Genomic DNA, 19,138 nt, shown 5'->3' on the forward strand with positions numbered 1-19,138 from the left:
GAGTCATGACATCACAGATGGAGTACAGCTTATGATAGAGGTGGAACGTCACATCGTAGCAGCCCAAGTAGCTCGCCGTGATCGTATAGTGGTTAGTACTCTGCGTTGTGGCCGCAGCAACCTCGGTTCGAATCTGAGTCACGGCATTGCGGTGAGGCAATGTCACGGCAGTTGGGCAGATATTTTAGAATTTCCATTAATACATTGGCAATCTCTGTGGAGGACTGAAACAATTCGATATGTCCTGTTACTGTTATGAACCTTTTGTTTCTTTAATGCTCTTTGCACACTTTTTCATCGGGTGACTGTAATGTATTTCAACCAAGTCTAATTAAGAGCGCATTATCTGGTGACATTTGCAGTACATGAAACATTATAACACTGCCATTTACGTCAATAACCACTAGCTTGATTAAGACATATGTATTGCAGCGACAGTATTTCCCAGTTACAAATGGGAATAAAAACAACATCCGCGAGGGATTGAACCAAAGACATTTAACTGATGTTGCCAATGGAGCGCTTTACAGAGAGCGCGAGGTCCCGCCTTTACAGTCACACGCTGATGATAATACAGATGTTTAAATAAACAGGCATATCTGTGGACTTGTGGTCTTTCTACATTGGGACTCATAGTCTAGTCCTAGGCTAATGTAGGCACTGGCGTATCTTTTAGTGGAATGAGAGGCATTCTGTAGTCGCGTGAAAGGACCTTTCAAGTCAATCTGATCTGTATTGTCCTGTGAAAAAAAGCGTTCTTAGACACAGTGAGGAGTTTTTGGGGATAATGGGAAAATCATTTCCAACTAAATGACAGGAATTTCTTAGTCCAATCATGAGGTGTGCTAGGCTTTTTTATACTGTGGCGGAAAGAGAGAGAGTATAACAGTCATTATAAATAAAGGGCCAAGGAAGTGACAGTTTATGGAAGGAACAATTTGCACATAGTTTTAGAATGTGGTCAGGAGGAGGACAATGTGCTTACACATATGAAACATTAGAAGGTAGACATTATGGAAGCACATATATTTCTTTATTTTTATTGTATTTGGGGAGAGGGGATTAATATAGCACGTCCAATGTGGAAAAGTGCTTTCCATAGCACCTTGCAGGTGGGCGACATCTAGAGCTGTGCAGTAGCCACCCATGCCCCAGACGTCAAAGAGAACAAGAAGTTACACATGTTGGAAGTGAGGGTGAGACATTGAGGAGATATGATCCCCGTATGAAGCCGAGAGAAGGAGGAGGCGTGAACGTGCATCCATGTATGCAGGCGAGAAGGGAAGGAGCATTGGTCATGCATCCCTGCATGAGGGTGAGACAGGGAGGAGATATGATCCCCGTATGAAGCCGAGAGAAGGAGGAGGCGTGAACGTGCATCCATGTATGCGGGCGAGACAGGAAGGAGCGTTGGTCATGCATCCCTGCATGAGGGTGAGACAGGGAGGAGATATGATCCCCGTATGAAGCCGAGAGAAGGAGGAGGCGTGAACGTGCATCCATGTATGCAGGCGAGAAGGGAAGGAGCATTGGTCATGCATCCCTGCATGAGGGTGAGACAGGGAGGAGATATGATCCCCGTATGAAGCCGAGAGAAGGAGGAGGCGTGAACGTGCATCCATGTATGCGGGCGAGACAGGAAGGAGCATTGGTCATGCATCCCTGCATGAGGGTGAGACAGGGAGGAGATATGATCCCCGTATGAAGCCGAGAGAAGGAGGAGGCGTGAACGTGCATCCATGTATGTGGGCGAGACGGGAAGGAGCATTGGTCATGCATCCCTTCCTGAGGGTGAGACAGGGAGGAGATAAAATCCCAGTATGAAGCCGAGAGAACGAGGAGACATGAACGTGCATCCATGTATGCGGGCGAGAAGGGAAGGAGCATTGGTCATGCATCCCTGCATGAGGGTGAGACAGGGAGGAGATAAAATCCCTGTATGAAGACAAGAGAACGAGGTGGCATGAACATGCATCCTTGTATGCAGGTGTGACATGGAGTCATCATGAACATGCATCCCTTTATAAGGACATAACATGGAGGACGCATGAACATGAATGCCTGAATTTTATTGTGGTGGCCTTCGGGTGATTTGGCACGTGCAATTGGTGAAGAGCACTTCTCCTGCGCAAAAAAATAAATGTACTATTAGCACCCCGGAGGGAGCCTCTGCACTTCTTATAGGGAGAAAACTCTGCAATGGAAGGGGACAGGGTCAATAACAGCTGTAAACTCTCACAAGACCATCACTGCTCTCACACTTTCCTGCTCTCAGGCTGGCGGGCCATTATCGGCCCTGGCTGCCGCACCATTGCCAGGTTTGTGTAACTATATTATTTCTAATTGGCTCCACTTTGATGACTTTCATTTGGATTCTGACTTGATTATTTAGATCTTAAATAAGTGACTGGGGATCAGGTGTCCACTTATTCTCATGGATAACTTCACAACCAACCTTTAATTCAAACATGAGTCATGACATCACAGATGGAGTACAGCTTATGATAGAGGTGGAACGTCACATTGTAGCAGCCCAAGTAGCTCGCTGTGATCGTATAGTGGTTAGTACTCTGCGTTGTGGCCGCAGCAACCTCCGTTCGAATCCGAGTCACGGCATTGCGGTGAGGCAATGTCACGGCAGTTGGGCAAATATTTTAGAATTTCCATTAATACATTGGCAATCTCTGTGGAGGACTGAAACAATTCGATATGTCCTGTTACTGTTATGAACCTTTTGTTTCTTTAATGCTCTTTGCACACTTTTTCATCGGGTGACTGTAATGTATTTCAACCAAATCTAATTAAGAGCGCATTATCTGGTGACATTTGCAGTACATGAAACATTATAACACTGCCATTTACGTCAATAACCACTAGCTTGATTAAGACATATGTATTGCAGCGACAGTATTTCCCAGTTACAAATGGGAATAAAAACAACATCCGCGAGGGATTGAACCAACGACATTTAACTGATGTTGCCAATGGAGCGCTTTACAGAGAGCGCGAGGTCCCGCCTTTACAGTCACACGCTGATGATAATACAGATGTTTAAATAAACAGGCATATCTGTGGACTTGTGGTCTTTCTACATTGGGACTCATAGTCTCGTCCTAGGCTAATGTAGGCACTGGCGTATCTTTTAGTGGAATGAGAGGCATTCTGTAGTCGCGTGAAAGGACCTTTCAAGTCAATCTGATCTGTATTGTCCTGTGAAAAAAAGCGTTCTTAGACACAGTGAGGAGTTTTTGGGGATAATGGGAAAATCATTTCCAACTAAATGACAGGAATTTCTTAGTCCAATCATGAGGTGTGCTAGGCTTTTTTATACTGTGGCGGAAAGAGAGAGAGTATAACAGTCATTATAAATAAAGGGCCAAGGAAGTGACAGTTTATGGAAGGAACAATTTGCACATAGTTTTAGAATGTGGTCAGGAGGAGGACAATGTGCTTACACATATGAAACATTAGAAGGTAGACATTATGGAAGCACATATATTTCTTTATTTTTATTGTATTTGGGGAGAGGGGGTTAATATAGCACGTCCAATGTGGAAAAGTGCTTTCCATAGCACCTTGCAGGTGGGCGACATCTAGAGCTGTGCAGTAGCCACCCATGCCCCAGACGTCAAAGAGAACAAGAAGTTACACATGTTGGAAGTGAGGGTGAGACATTGAGGAGATATGATCCCAGTATGAAGCCGAGAGAAGGAGGAGGCGTGAACGTGCATCCATGTATGCAGGCGAGAAGGGAAGGAGCATTGGTCATGCATCCCTGCATGAGGGTGAGACAGGGAGGAGATATGATCCCCGTATGAAGCCGAGAGAAGGAGGAGGCGTGAACGTGCATCCATGTATGCGGGCGAGACAGGAAGGAGCGTTGGTCATGCATCCCTGCATGAGGGTGAGACAGGGAGGAGATATGATCCCCGTATGAAGCCGAGAGAAGGAGGAGGCGTGAACGTGCATCCATGTATGCAGGCGAGAAGGGAAGGAGCATTGGTCATGCATCCCTGCATGAGGGTGAGACATATGAAGCCGAGAGAAGGAGGAGGCGTGAACATGCATCCATGTATGCGGGCGAGACAGGAAGGAGCATTGGTCATGCATCCCTGCATGAGGGTGAGACAGGGAGGAGATATGATCCCCGTATGAAGCCAAGAGAAGGAGGAGGCGTGAACGTGCATCCATGTATGCGGGCGAGACGGGAAGGAGCATTGGTCATGCATCCCTTCCTGAGGGTGAGACAGGGAGGAGATAAAATCCCAGTATGAAGCCGAGAGAACGAGGAGACATGAACGTGCATCCATGTATGCGGGCGAGAAGGGAAGGAGCATTGGTCATGCATCCCTGCACGAGGGTGAGACAGGGAGGAGATAAAATCCCTGTATGAAGCCAAGAGAACGAGGTGGCATGAACATGCATCCTTGTATGCAGGTGTGACATGGAGTCATCATGAACATGCATCCCTTTATAAGGACATAACATGGAGGACGCATGAACATGAATGCCTGAATTTTATGGTGGTGGCCTTCGGGTGATTTGGCACGTGCAATTGGTGAAGAGCACTTCTCCTGCGCAAAAAAATAAATGTACTATTAGCACCCCGGAGGGAGCCTCTGCACTTCTTATAGGGAGAAAACTCTGCAATGGAAGGGGACAGGGTCAATAACAGCTGTAAACTCTCACAAGACCATCACTGCTCTCACACTTTCCTGCTCTCAGGCTGGCGGGCCATTATCGCCCCTGGCTGCCGCACCATTGCCAGGTTTGTGTAACTATATTATTTCTAATTGGCTCCACTTTGATGACTTTCATTTGGATTCTGACTTGATTATTGAGATCTTAAATAAGTGACTGGGGATCAGGTGTCCACTTATTCTCATGGATAACATCACAACCAACCTTTAATTCAAACATGAGTCATGACATCACAGATGGAGTACAGCTTATGATAGAGGTGGAACGTCACATTGTAGCAGCCCAAGTAGCTCGCCGTGATCGTATAGTGGTTAGTACTCTGCATTGTGGCCGCAGCAACCTCGGTTCGAATCCGAGTCACGGCATTGCGGGGAGGCAATGTCACGGCAGTTGGGCAGATATTTTAGAATTTCCATTAATACATTGGCAATCTCTGTGGAGGACTGAAACAATTCGATATGTCCTGTTACTGTTATGAACCTTTTGTTTCTTTAATGCTCTTTGCACACTTTTTCATCGGGTGACTGTAATGTATTTCAACCAAATCTAATTAAGAGCGCATTATGTGGTGACATTTGCAGTACATGAAACATTATAACACTGCCATTTACGTCAATAACCACTAGCTTGATTAAGACATATGTATTGCAGCGACAGTATTTCCCAGTTACAAATGGGAATAAAAACAACATCCGCGAGGGATTGAACCAACAACATTTAACTGATGTTGCCAATGGAGCGCGTTACAGAGAGCGCGAGGTCCCGCCTTTACAGTCACACGCTGATGATAATACAGATGTTTAAATAAACAGGCATATCTGTGGACTTGTGGTCTTTCTACATTGGGACTCATAGTCTAGTCCTAGGCTATTGTAGGCACTGGTGTATCTTTTAGTGGAATGAGAGGCATTCTGTAGTCGCGTGAAAGGACCTTTCAAGTCAATCTGATCTGTATTGTCCTATGAAAAAAAGCATTCTTAGACACAGTGAGGAGTTTTTGGGGATAATGGGAAAATCATTTCCAACTAAATGACAGGAATTTCTTAGTCCAATCATGAGGTGTGCTAGGCTTTTTTATACTGTGGAGGAAAGAGAGAGAGTATAACAGTCATTAAAAATAAAGGGCCAAGGAAGTGACAGTTTATGGAAGGAACAATTTGCACATAGTTTTAGAATGTGGTCAGGAGGAGGACAATGTGCTTACACATATGAAACATTAGAAGGTAGAAATTATGGAAGCACATATATTTCTTTATTTTTATTGTATTTGGGGAGAGGGGGTTAATATAGCACGTCCAATGTGGAAAAGTGCTTTCCATAGCACCTTGCAGGTGGGCGACATCTAGAGCTGTGCAGTAGCCACCCATGCCCCAGACGTCAAAGAGAACAAGAAGTTACACATGTTGGAAGTGAGGGTGAGACATTGAGGAGATATGATCCCCGTATGAAGCAGAGAAAAGGAGGAGGCGTGAACGTGCATCCATGTATGCAGGCGAGAAGGGAAGGAGCATTGGTCATGCATCCCTGCATGAGGGTGAGACAGGGAGGAGATATGATCCCCGTATGAAGCCGAGAGAAGGAGGAGGCGTGAACGTGCATCCATGTATGCGGGCGAGACAGGAAGGAGCGTTGGTCATGCATCCCTGCATGAGGGTGAGACAGGGAGGAGATATGATCCCCGTATGAAGGCGAGAGAAGGAGGAGGCGTGAACGTGCATCCATGTATGCAGGCGAGAAGGGAAGGAGCATTGGTCATGCATCCCTGCATGAGGGTGAGACAGGGAGGAGATATGATCCCCGTATGAAGCCGAGAGAAGGAGGAGGCGTGAACGTGCATCCATGTATGCGGGCGAGACAGGAAGGAGCATTGGTCATGCATCCCTGCATGAGGGTGAGACAGGGAGGAGATATGATCCCCGTATGAAGCCGAGAGAAGGAGGAGGCGTGAACGTGCATCCATGTATGCGGGCGAGACGGGAAGGAGCATTGGTCATGCATCCCTTCCTGAGGGTGAGACAGGGAAGAGATAAAATCCCAGTATGAAGCCGAGAGAACGAGGAGACATGAACGTGCATCCATGTATGCGGGCGAGAAGGGAAGGAGCATTGGTCATGCATCCCTGCATGAGGGTGAGACAGGGAGGAGATAAAATCCCTGTATGAAGACAAGAGAACGAGGTGGCATGAACATGCATCCTTGTATGCAGGTGTGACATGGAGTCATCATGAACATGCATCCCTTTATAAGGACATAACATGGAGGACGCATGAACATGAATGCCTGAATTTTATGGTGGTGGCCTTCGGGTGATTTGGCACGTGCAATTGGTGAAGAGCACTTCTCCTGCGCAAAAAAATAAATGTACTATTAGCACCCCGGAGGGAGCCTCTGCACTTCTTATAGGGAGAAAACTCTGCAATGGAAGGGGACAGGGTCAATAACAGCTGTAAACTCTCACAAGACCATCACTGCTCTCACACTTTCCTGCTCTCAGGCTGGCGGGCCATTATCGCCCCTGGCTGCCGCACCATTGCCAGGTTTGTGTAACTATATTATTTCTAATTGGCTCCACTTTGATGACTTTCATTTGGATTCTGACTTGATTATTGAGATCTTAAATAAGTGACTGGGGATCAGGTGTCCACTTATTCTCATGGATAACATCACAACCAACCTTTAATTCAAACATGAGTCATGACATCACAGATGGAGTACAGCTTATGATAGAGGTGGAACGTCACATTGTAGCAGCCCAAGTAGTTCGCCGTGATCGTATAGTGGTTAGTACTCTGCGTTGTGGCTGCAGCAACCTCGCTTCGAATCAGAGTCACGGCATTGCGGTGAGGCAATGTCACGGCAGTTGGGCAGATATTTTAGAATTTCCATTAATACATTGGCAATCTCTGTGGAGTACTGAAACAATTCGATATGTCCTGTTACTGTTATGAACCTTTTGTTTCTTTAATGCTCTTTGCACACTTTTTCATCGGGTGACTGTAATGTATTTCAACCAAATCTAATTAAGAGCGCATTATGTGGTGACATTTGCAGTACATGAAACATTATAACACTGCCATTTACGTCAATAACCACTAGCTTGATTAAGACATATGTATTGCAGCGACAGTATTTCCCAGTTACAAATGGGAATAAAAACAACATCCGCGAGGGATTGAACCAACGACATTTAACTGATGTTGCCAATGGAGCGCGTTACAGAGAGCGCGAGGTCCCGCCTTTACAGTCACACGCTGATGATAATACAGATGTTTAAATAAACAGGCATATCTGTGGACTTGTGGTCTTTCTACATTGGGACTCATAGTCTAGTCCTAGGCTAATGTAGGCACTGGCGTATCTTTTAGTGGAATGAGAGGCATTCTGTAGTCGCGTGAAAGGACCTTTCAAGTCAATCTGATCTGTATTGTCCTGTGAAAAAAAGCGTTCTTAGACACAGTGAGGAGTTTTTGGGGATAATGGGAAAATCATTTCCAACTAAATGACAGGAATTTCTTAGTCCAATCATGAGGTGTTCTAGGCTTTTTTATACTGTGGCGGAAAGAGAGAGAGTATAACAGTCATTATAAATAAAGGGCCAAGGAAGTGACAGTTTATGGAAGGAACAATTTGCACATAGTTTTAGAATGTGGTCAGGAGGAGGACAATGTGCTTACACATATGAAACATTAGAAGGTAGACATTATGGAAGCACATATATTTCTTTATTTTTATTGTATTTGGGGAGAGGGGGTTAATATAGCACGTCCAATGTGGAAAAGTGCTTTCCTTAGCACCTTGCAGGTGGGCGACATCTAGAGCTGTGCAGTAGCCACCCATGCCCCAGACGTCAAAGAGAACAAGAAGTTACACATGTTGGAAGTGAGGGTGAGACATTGAGGAGATATGATCCCCGTATGAAGCCGAGAGAAGGAGGAGGCGTGAACGTGCATCCATGTATGCAGGCGAGAAGGGAAGGAGCATTGGTCATGCATCCCTGCATGAGGGTGAGACAGGGAGGAGATATGATCCCCGTATGAAGCCGAGAGAAGGAGGAGGCGTGAACGTGCATCCATGTATGCGGGCGAGACAGGAAGGAGCGTTGGTCATGCATCCCTGCATGAGGGTGAGACAGGGAGGAGATATGATCCCCGTATGAAGCCGAGAGAAGGAGGAGGCGTGAACGTGCATCCATGTATGCAGGCGAGAAGGGAAGGAGCATTGGTCATGCATCCCTGCATGAGGGTGAGACATATGAAGCCGAGAGAAGGAGGAGGCGTGAACATGCATCCATGTATGCGGGCGAGACAGGAAGGAGCATTGGTCATGCATCCCTGCATGAGGGTGAGACAGGGAGGAGATATGATCCCCGTATGAAGCCAAGAGAAGGAGGAGGCGTGAACGTGCATCCATGTATGCGGGCGAGACGGGAAGGAGCATTGGTCATGCATCCCTTCCTGAGGGTGAGACAGGGAGGAGATAAAATCCCAGTATGAAGCCGAGAGAACGAGGAGACATGAACGTGCATCCATGTATGCGGGCGAGAAGGGAAGGAGCATTGGTCATGCATCCCTGCACGAGGGTGAGACAGGGAGGAGATAAAATCCCTGTATGAAGCCAAGAGAACGAGGTGGCATGAACATGCATCCTTGTATGCAGGTGTGACATGGAGTCATCATGAACATGCATCCCTTTATAAGGACATAACATGGAGGACGCATGAACATGAATGCCTGAATTTTATGGTGGTGGCCTTCGGGTGATTTGGCACGTGCAATTGGTGAAGAGCACTTCTCCTGCGCAAAAAAATAAATGTACTATTAGCACCCCGGAGGGAGCCTCTGCACTTCTTATAGGGAGAAAACTCTGCAATGGAAGGGGACAGGGTCAATAACAGCTGTAAACTCTCACAAGACCATCACTGCTCTCACACTTTCCTGCTCTCAGGCTGGCGGGCCATTATCGCCCCTGGCTGCCGCACCATTGCCAGGTTTGTGTAACTATATTATTTCGAATTGGCTCCACTTTGATGACTTTCATTTGGATTCTGACTTGATTATTGAGATCTTAAATAAGTGACTGGGGATCAGGTGTCCACTTATTCTCATGGATAACATCACAACCAACCTTTAATTCAAACATGAGTCATGACATCACAGATGGAGTACAGCTTATGATAGAGGTGGAACGTCACATTGTAGCAGCCCAAGTAGCTCGCCGTGATCGTATAGTGGTTAGTACTCTGCATTGTGGCCGCAGCAACCTCGGTTCGAATCCGAGTCACGGCATTGCGGGGAGGCAATGTCACGGCAGTTAGGCAGATATTTTAGAATTTCCATTAATACATTGGCAATCTCTGTGGAGGACTGAAACAATTCGATATGTCCTGTTACTGTTATGAACCTTTTGTTTCTTTAATGCTCTTTGCACACTTTTTCATCGGGTGACTGTAATGTATTTCAACCAAATCTAATTAAGAGCGCATTATGTGGTGACATTTGCAGTACATGAAACATTATAACACTGCCATTTACGTCAATAACCACTAGCTTGATTAAGACATATGTATTGCAGCGACAGTATTTCCCAGTTACAAATGGGAATAAAAACAACATCCGCGAGGGATTGAACCAACAACATTTAACTGATGTTGCCAATGGAGCGCGTTACAGAGAGCGCGAGGTCCCGCCTTTACAGTCACACGCTGATGATAATACAGATGTTTAAATAAACAGGCATATCTGTGGACTTGTGGTCTTTCTACATTGGGACTCATAGTCTAGTCCTAGGCTATTGTAGGCACTGGTGTATCTTTTAGTGGAATGAGAGGCATTCTGTAGTCGCGTGAAAGGACCTTTCAAGTCAATCTGATCTGTATTGTCCTATGAAAAAAAGCGTTCTTAGACACAGTGAGGAGTTTTTGGGGATAATGGGAAAATCATTTCCAACTAAATGACAGGAATTTCTTAGTCCAATCATGAGGTGTGCTAGGCTTTTTTATACTGTGGAGGAAAGAGAGAGAGTATAACAGTCATTAAAAATAAAGGGCCAAGGAAGTGACAGTTTATGGAAGGAACAATTTGCACATAGTTTTAGAATGTGGTCAGGAGGAGGACAATGTGCTTACACATATGAAACATTAGAAGGTAGAAATTATGGAAGCACATATATTTCTTTATTTTTATTGTATTTGGGGAGAGGGGGTTAATATAGCACGTCCAATGTGGAAAAGTGCTTTCCATAGCACCTTGCAGGTGGGCGACATCTAGAGCTGTGCAGTAGCCACCCATGCCCCAGACGTCAAAGAGAACAAGAAGTTACACATGTTGGAAGTGAGGGTGAGACATTGAGGAGATATGATCCCCGTATGAAGCAGAGAAAAGGAGGAGGCGTGAACGTGCATCCATGTATGCAGGCGAGAAGGGAAGGAGCATTGGTCATGCATCCCTGCATGAGGGTGAGACAGGGAGGAGATATGATCCCCGTATGAAGCCGAGAGAAGGAGGAGGCGTGAACGTGCATCCATGTATGCGGGCGAGACAGGAAGGAGCGTTGGTCATGCATCCCTGCATGAGGGTGAGACAGGGAGGAGATATGATCCCCGTATGAAGGCGAGAGAAGGAGGAGGCGTGAACGTGCATCCATGTATGCAGGCGAGAAGGGAAGGAGCATTGGTCATGCATCCCTGCATGAGGGTGAGACAGGGAGGAGATATGATCCCCGTATGAAGCCGAGAGAAGGAGGAGGCGTGAACGTGCATCCATGTATGCGGGCGAGACAGGAAGGAGCATTGGTCATGCATCCCTGCATGAGGGTGAGACAGGGAGGAGATATGATCCCCGTATGAAGCCGAGAGAAGGAGGAGGCGTGAACGTGCATCCATGTATGCGGGCGAGACGGGAAGGAGCATTGGTCATGCATCCCTTCCTGAGGGTGAGACAGGGAAGAGATAAAATCCCAGTATGAAGCCGAGAGAACGAGGAGACATGAACGTGCATCCATGTATGCGGGCGAGAAGGGAAGGAGCATTGGTCATGCATCCCTGCATGAGGGTGAGACAGGGAGGAGATAAAATCCCTGTATGAAGACAAGAGAACGAGGTGGCATGAACATGCATCCTTGTATGCAGGTGTGACATGGAGTCATCATGAACATGCATCCCTTTATAAGGACATAACATGGAGGACGCATGAACATGAATGCCTGAATTTTATGGTGGTGGCCTTCGGGTGATTTGGCACGTGCAATTGGTGAAGAGCACTTCTCCTGCGCAAAAAAATAAATGTACTATTAGCACCCCGGAGGGAGCCTCTGCACTTCTTATAGGGAGAAAACTCTGCAATGGAAGGGGACAGGGTCAATAACAGCTGTAAACTCTCACAAGACCATCACTGCTCTCACACTTTCCTGCTCTCAGGCTGGCGGGCCATTATCGGCCCTGGCTGCCGCACCATTGCCAGGTTTGTGTAACTATATTATTTCTAATTGGCTCCACTTTGATGACTTTCATTTGGATTCTGACTTGATTATTGAGATCTTAAATAAGTGACTGGGGATCAGGTGTCCACTTATTCTCATGGATAACTTCACAACCAACCTTTAATTCAAACATGAGTCATGACATCACAGATGGAGTACAGCTTATGATAGAGGTGGAACGTCACATTGTAGCAGCCCAAGTAGCTCGCTGTGATCGTATAGTGGTTAGTACTCTGCGTTGTGGCCGCAGCAACCTCGGTTCGAATCCGAATCACGGCATTGCGGTGAGGCAATGTCACGGCAGTTGGGCAAATATTTTAGAATTTCCATTAATACATTGGCAATCTCTGTGGAGGACTGAAACAATTCGATATGTCCTGTTACTGTTATGAACCTTTTGTTTCTTTAATGCTCTTTGCACACTTTTTCATCGGGTGACTGTAATGTATTTCAACCAAATCTAATTAAGAGCGCATTATCTGGTGACATTTGCAGTACATGAAACATTATAACACTGCCATTTACGTCAATAACCACTAGCTTGATTAAGACATATGTATTGCAGCGACAGTATTTCCCAGTTACAAATGGGAATAAAAACAACATCCGCGAGGGATTGAACCAACGACATTTAACTGATGTTGCCAATGGAGCGCTTTACAGAGAGCGCGAGGTCCCGCCTTTACAGTCACACGCTGATGATAATACAGATGTTTAAATAAACAGGCATATCTGTGGACTTGTGGTCTTTCTACATTGGGACTCATAGTCTCGTCCTAGGCTAATGTAGGCACTGGCGTATCTTTTAGTGGAATGAGAGGCATTCTGTAGTCGCGTGAAAGGACCTTTCAAGTCAATCTGATCTGTATTGTCCTGTGAAAAAAAGCGTTCTTAGACACAGTGAGGAGTTTTTGGGGATAATGGGAAAATCATTTCCAACTAAATGACAGGAATTTCTTAGTCCAATCATGAGGTGTGCTAGGCTTTTTTATACTGTGGCGGAAAGAGAGAGAGTATAACAGTCATTATAAATAAAGGGCCAAGGAAGTGACAGTTTATGGAAGGAACAATTTGCACATAGTTTTAGAATGTGGTCAGGAGGAGGACAATGTGCTTACACATATGAAACATTAGAAGGTAGACATTATGGAAGCACATATATTTCTTTATTTTTATTGTATTTGGGGAGAGGGGGTTAATATAGCACGTCCAATGTGGAAAAGTGCTTTCCATAGCACCTTGCAGGTGGGCGACATCTAGAGCTGTGCAGTAGCCACCCATGCCCCAGACGTCAAAGAGAACAAGAAGTTACACATGTTGGAAGTGAGGGTGAGACATTGAGGAGATATGATCCCCGTATGAAGCCGAGAGAAGGAGGAGGCGTGAACGTGCATCCATGTATGCAGGCGAGAAGGGAAGGAGCATTGGTCATGCATCCCTGCATGAGGGTGAGACAGGGAGGAGATATGATCCCCGTATGAAGCCGAGAGAAGGAGGAGGCGTGAACGTGCATCCATGTATGCGGGCGAGACAGGAAGGAGCGTTGGTCATGCATCCCTGCATGAGGGTGAGACAGGGAGGAGATATGATCCCCGTATGAAGCCGAGAGAAGGAGGAGGCGTGAACGTGCATCCATGTATGCAGGCGAGAAGGGAAGGAGCATTGGTCATGCATCCCTGCATGAGGGTGAGACATATGAAGCCGAGAGAAGGAGGAGGCGTGAACATGCATCCATGTATGCGGGCGAGACAGGAAGGAGCATTGGTCATGCATCCCTGCATGAGGGTGAGACAGGGAGGAGATATGATCCCCGTATGAAGCCAAGAGAAGGAGGAGGCGTGAACGTGCATCCATGTATGCGGGCGAGACGGGAAGGAGCATTGGTCATGCATCCCTTCCTGAGGGTGAGACAGGGAGGAGATAAAATCCCAGTATGAAGCCGAGAGAACGAGGAGACATGAACGTGCATCCATGTATGCGGGCGAGAAGGGAAGGAGCATTGGTCATGCATCCCTGCACGAGGGTGAGACAGGGAGGAGATAAAATCCCTGTATGAAGCCAAGAGAACGAGGTGGCATGAACATGCATCCTTGTATGCAGGTGTGACATGGAGTCATCATGAACATGCATCCCTTTATAAGGACATAACATGGAGGACGCATGAACATGAATGCCTGAATTTTATGGTGGTGGCCTTCGGGTGATTTGGCACGTGCAATTGGTGAAGAGCACTTCTCCTGCGCAAAAAAATAAATGTACTATTAGCACCCCGGAGGGAGCCTCTGCACTTCTTATAGGGAGAAAACTCTGCAATGGAAGGGGACAGGGTCAATAACAGCTGTAAACTCTCACAAGACCATCACTGCTCTCACACTTTCCTGCTCTCAGGCTGGCGGGCCATTATCGCCCCTGGCTGCCGCACCATTGCCAGGTTTGTGTAACTATATTATTTCTAATTGGCTCCACTTTGATGACTTTCATTTGGATTCTGACTTGATTATTGAGATCTTAAATAAGTGACTGGGGATCAGGTGTCCACTTATTCTCATGGATAACATCACAACCAACCTTTAATTCAAACATGAGTCATGACATCACAGATGGAGTACAGCTTATGATAGAGGTGGAACGTCACATTGTAGCAGCCCAAGTAGTTCGCCGTGATCGTATAGTGGTTAGTACTCTGCGTTGTGGCTGCAGCAACCTCGCTTTGAATCAGAGTCACGGCATTGCGGTGAGGCAATGTCACGGCAGTTGGGCAGATATTTTAGAATTTCCATTAATACATTGGCAATCTCTGTGGAGGACTGAAACAATTCGATATGTCCTGTTACTGTTATGAACCTTTTGTTTCTTTAATGCTCTTTGCACACTTTTTCATCGGGTGACTGTAATGTATTTCAACCAAATCTAATTAAGAGCGCATTATGTGGTGACATTTGCAGTACATGAAACATTATAACACTGCCATTTACGTCAATAACCACTAGCTTGATTAAGACATATGTATTGCAGCGACAGTATTTCCCAGTTACAAATGGGAATAAAAACAACATCCGCGAGGGATTGAACCAACGACATTTAACTGATGTTGCCAATGGAGCGCGTTACAGAGAGCGCGAGGTCCCGCCTTTACAGTCACACGCTGATGATAATACAGATGTTTAAATAAACAGGCATATCTGTGGACTTGTGGTCTTTCTACATTGGGACTCATAGTCTAGTCCTAGGCTAATGTAGGCACTGGCGTATCTTTTAGTGGAATGAGAGGCATTCTGTAGTCGCGTGAAAGGACCTTTCAAGTCAATCTGATCTGTATTGTCCTGTGAAAAAAAGCGTTCTTAGACACAGTGAGGAGTTTTTGGGGATAATGGGAAAATCATTTCCAACTAAATGACAGGAATTTCTTAGTCCAATCATGAGGTGTTCTAGGCTTTTTTATACTGTGGCGGAAAGAGAGAGAGTATAACAGTCATTATAAATAAAGGGCCAAGGAAGTGACAGTTTATGGAACGAACAATTTGCACATAGTTTTAGAATGTGGTCAGGAGGAGGACAATGTGCTTACACATATGAAACATTAGAAGGTAGACATTATGGAAGCACATATATTTCTTTATTTTTATTGTATTTGGGGAGAGGGGGTTAATATAGCACGTCCAATGTGGAAAAGTGCTTTCCTTAGCACCTTGCAGGTGGGCGACATCTAGAGCTGTGCAGTAGCCACCCATGCCCCAGACGTCAAAGAGAACAAGAAGTTACACATGTTGGAAGTGAGGGTGAGACATTGAGGAGATATGATCCCCGTATGAAGCCGAGAGAAGGAGGAGGCGTGAACGTGCATCCATGTATGCAGGCGAGAAGGGAAGGAGCATTGGTCATGCATCCCTGCATGAGGGTGAGACAGGGAGGAGATATGATCCCCGTATGAAGCCGAGAGAAGGAGGAGGCGTGAACGTGCATCCATGTATGCGGGCGAGACAGGAAGGAGCGTTGGTCATGCATCCCTGCATGAGGGTGAGACAGGGAGGAGATATGATCCCCGTATGAAGCCGAGAGAAGGAGGAGGCGTGAACGTGCATCCATGTATGCAGGCGAGAAGGGAAGGAGCATTGGTCATGCATCCCTGCATGAGGGTGAGACATATGAAGCCGAGAGAAGGAGGAGGCGTGAACATGCATCCATGTATGCGGGCGAGACAGGAAGGAGCATTGGTCATGCATCCCTGCATGAGGGTGAGACAGGGAGGAGATATGATCCCCGTATGAAGCCAAGAGAAGGAGGAGGCGTGAACGTGCATCCATGTATGCGGGCGAGACGGGAAGGAGCATTGGTCATGCATCCCTTCCTGAGGGTGAGACAGGGAGGAGATAAAATCCCAGTATGAAGCCGAGAGAACGAGGAGACATGAACGTGCATCCATGTATGCGGGCGAGAAGGGAAGGAGCATTGGTCATGCATCCCTGCACGAGGGTGAGACAGGGAGGAGATAAAATCCCTGTATGAAGCCAAGAGAACGAGGTGGCATGAACATGCATCCTTGTATGCAGGTGTGACATGGAGTCATCATGAACATGCATCCCTTTATAAGGACATAACATGGAGGACGCATGAACATGAATGCCTGAATTTTATGGTGGTGGCCTTCGGGTGATTTGGCACGTGCAATTGGTGAAGAGCACTTCTCCTGCGCAAAAAAATAAATGTACTATTAGCACCCCGGAGGGAGCCTCTGCACTTCTTATAGGGAGAAAACTCTGCAATGGAAGGGGACAGGGTCAATAACAGCTGTAAACTCTCACAAGACCATCACTGCTCTCACACTTTCCTGCTCTCAGGCTGGCGGGCCATTATCGCCCCTGGCTGCCGCACCATTGCCAGGTTTGTGTAGCTATATTATTTCTAATTGGCTCCACTTTGATGACTTTCATTTGGATTCTGACTTGATTATTGAGATCTTAAATAAGTGACTGGGGATCAGGTGTCCACTTATTCTCATGGATAACATCACAACCAACCTTTAATTCAAACATGAGTCATGACATCACAGATGGAGTACAGCTTATGATAGAGGTGGAACGACACATTGTAGCAGCCCAAGTAGCTCGCTGTGATCGTATAGTGGTTAGTACTCTGCGTTGTGGCCGCAGCAACCTCGGTTCGAATCCGAGTCACGGCATTGCGGTGAGGCAATGTCACGGCAGTTGGGCAGATATTTTAGAATTTCCATTAATACATTGGCAATCTCTGTGGAGGACTGAAACAATTCGATATGTCCTGTTACTGTTATGAACCTTTTGTTTCTTTAATGCTCTTTGCACACTTTTTCATCGGGTGACTGTAATGTATTTCAACCAAATCTAATTAAGAGCGCATTATGTGGTGACATTTGCAGTACATGAAACATTATAACACTGCCATTTACGTCAATAACCACTAGCTTGATTAAGACATATGTATTGCAGCGACAGTATTTCCCAGTTACAAATGGGAATAAAAACAACATCCGCGAGGGATTGAACCAACGACATTTAACTGATGTTGCCAATGGAGCGCGTTACAGAGAGCGCGAGGTCCCGCCTTTACAGTCACACGCTGATGATAATACAGATGTTTAAATAAACAGGCATATCTGTGGACTTGTGGTCTTTCTACATTGGGACTCATAGTCTAGTCCTAGGCTAATGTAGGCACTGGCGTATCTTTTAGTGGAATGAGAGGCATTCTGTAGTCGCGTGAAAGGACCTTTCAAGTCAATCTGATCTGTATTGTCCTGTGAAAAAAAGCGTTCTTAGACACAGTGAGGAGTTTTTGGGGATAATGGGAAAATCATTTCCAACTAAATGACAGGAATTTCTTAGTCCAATCATGAGGTGTTCTAGGCTTTTTTATACTGTGGCGGAAAGAGAGAGAGTATAACAGTCATTATAAATAAAGGGCCAAGGAAGTGACAGTTTATGGAAGGAACAATTTGCACATAGTTTTAGAATGTGGTCAGGAGGAGGACAATGTGCTTACACATATGAAACATTAGAAGGTAGACATTATGGAAGCACATATATTTCTTTATTTTTATTGTATTTGGGGAGAGGGGGTTAATATAGCACGTCCAATGTGGAAAAGTGCTTTCCTTAGCACCTTGCAGGTGGGCGACATCTAGAGCTGTGCAGTAGCCACCCATGCCCCAGACGTCAAAGAGAACAAGAAGTTACACATGTTGGAAGTGAGGGTGAGACATTGAGGAGATATGATCCCCGTATGAAGCCGAGAGAAGGAGGAGGCGTGAACGTGCATCCATGTATGCAGGCGAGAAGGGAAGGAGCATTGGTCATGCATCCCTGCATGAGGGTGAGACAGGGAGGAGATATGATCCCCGTATGAAGCCAAGAGAACGAGGTGGCATGAACATGCATCCTTGTATGCAGGTGTGACATGGAGTCATCATGAACATGCATCCCTTTATAAGGACATAACATGGAGGACGCATGAACATGAATGCCTGAATTTTATGGTGGTGGCCTTCGGGTGATTTGGCACGTGCAATTGGTGAAGAGCACTTCTCCTGCGCAAAAAAATAAATGTACTATTAGCACCCCGGAGGGAGCCTCTGCACTTCTTATAGGGAGAAAACTCTGCAATGGAAGGGGACAGGGTCAATAACAGCTGTAAACTCTCACAAGACCATCACTGCTCTCACACTTTCCTGCTCTCAGGCTGGCGGGCCATTATCGCCCCTGGCTGCCGCACCATTGCCAGGTTTGTGTAACTATATTATTTCTAATTGGCTCCACTTTGATGACTTTCATTTGGATTCTGACTTGATTATTGAGATCTTAAATAAGTGACTGGGGATCAGGTGTCCACTTATTCTCATGGATAACATCACAACCAACCTTTAATTCAAACATGAGTCATGACATCACAGATGGAGTACAGCTTATGATAGAGGTGGAACGTCACA

General features: G+C 46.0%; 1 non-coding gene across 1 annotated transcript; it reads left to right on the forward strand.

Moving 5' to 3' along the window:
* Nucleotides 1–17,284: 17,284 nt before the first annotated feature.
* TRNAH-GUG (transfer RNA histidin (anticodon GUG)) lies at nt 17,285–17,356 on the forward strand. The gene has a single exon. It is a non-coding gene; the product is annotated as a tRNA-His (tRNA).
* The last annotated feature ends 1,782 nt before the right edge of the window (nt 17,357–19,138 follow it).

The sequence above is a fragment of the Ambystoma mexicanum genome, assembly GCF_040938575.1.
Source record: "Ambystoma mexicanum isolate Mex_15411 chromosome 12 unlocalized genomic scaffold, UKY_AmexF1_1 Mex_chr12_unloc.1, whole genome shotgun sequence".
In the NCBI taxonomy this organism is placed as follows: domain Eukaryota; kingdom Metazoa; phylum Chordata; class Amphibia; order Caudata; family Ambystomatidae; genus Ambystoma; species Ambystoma mexicanum.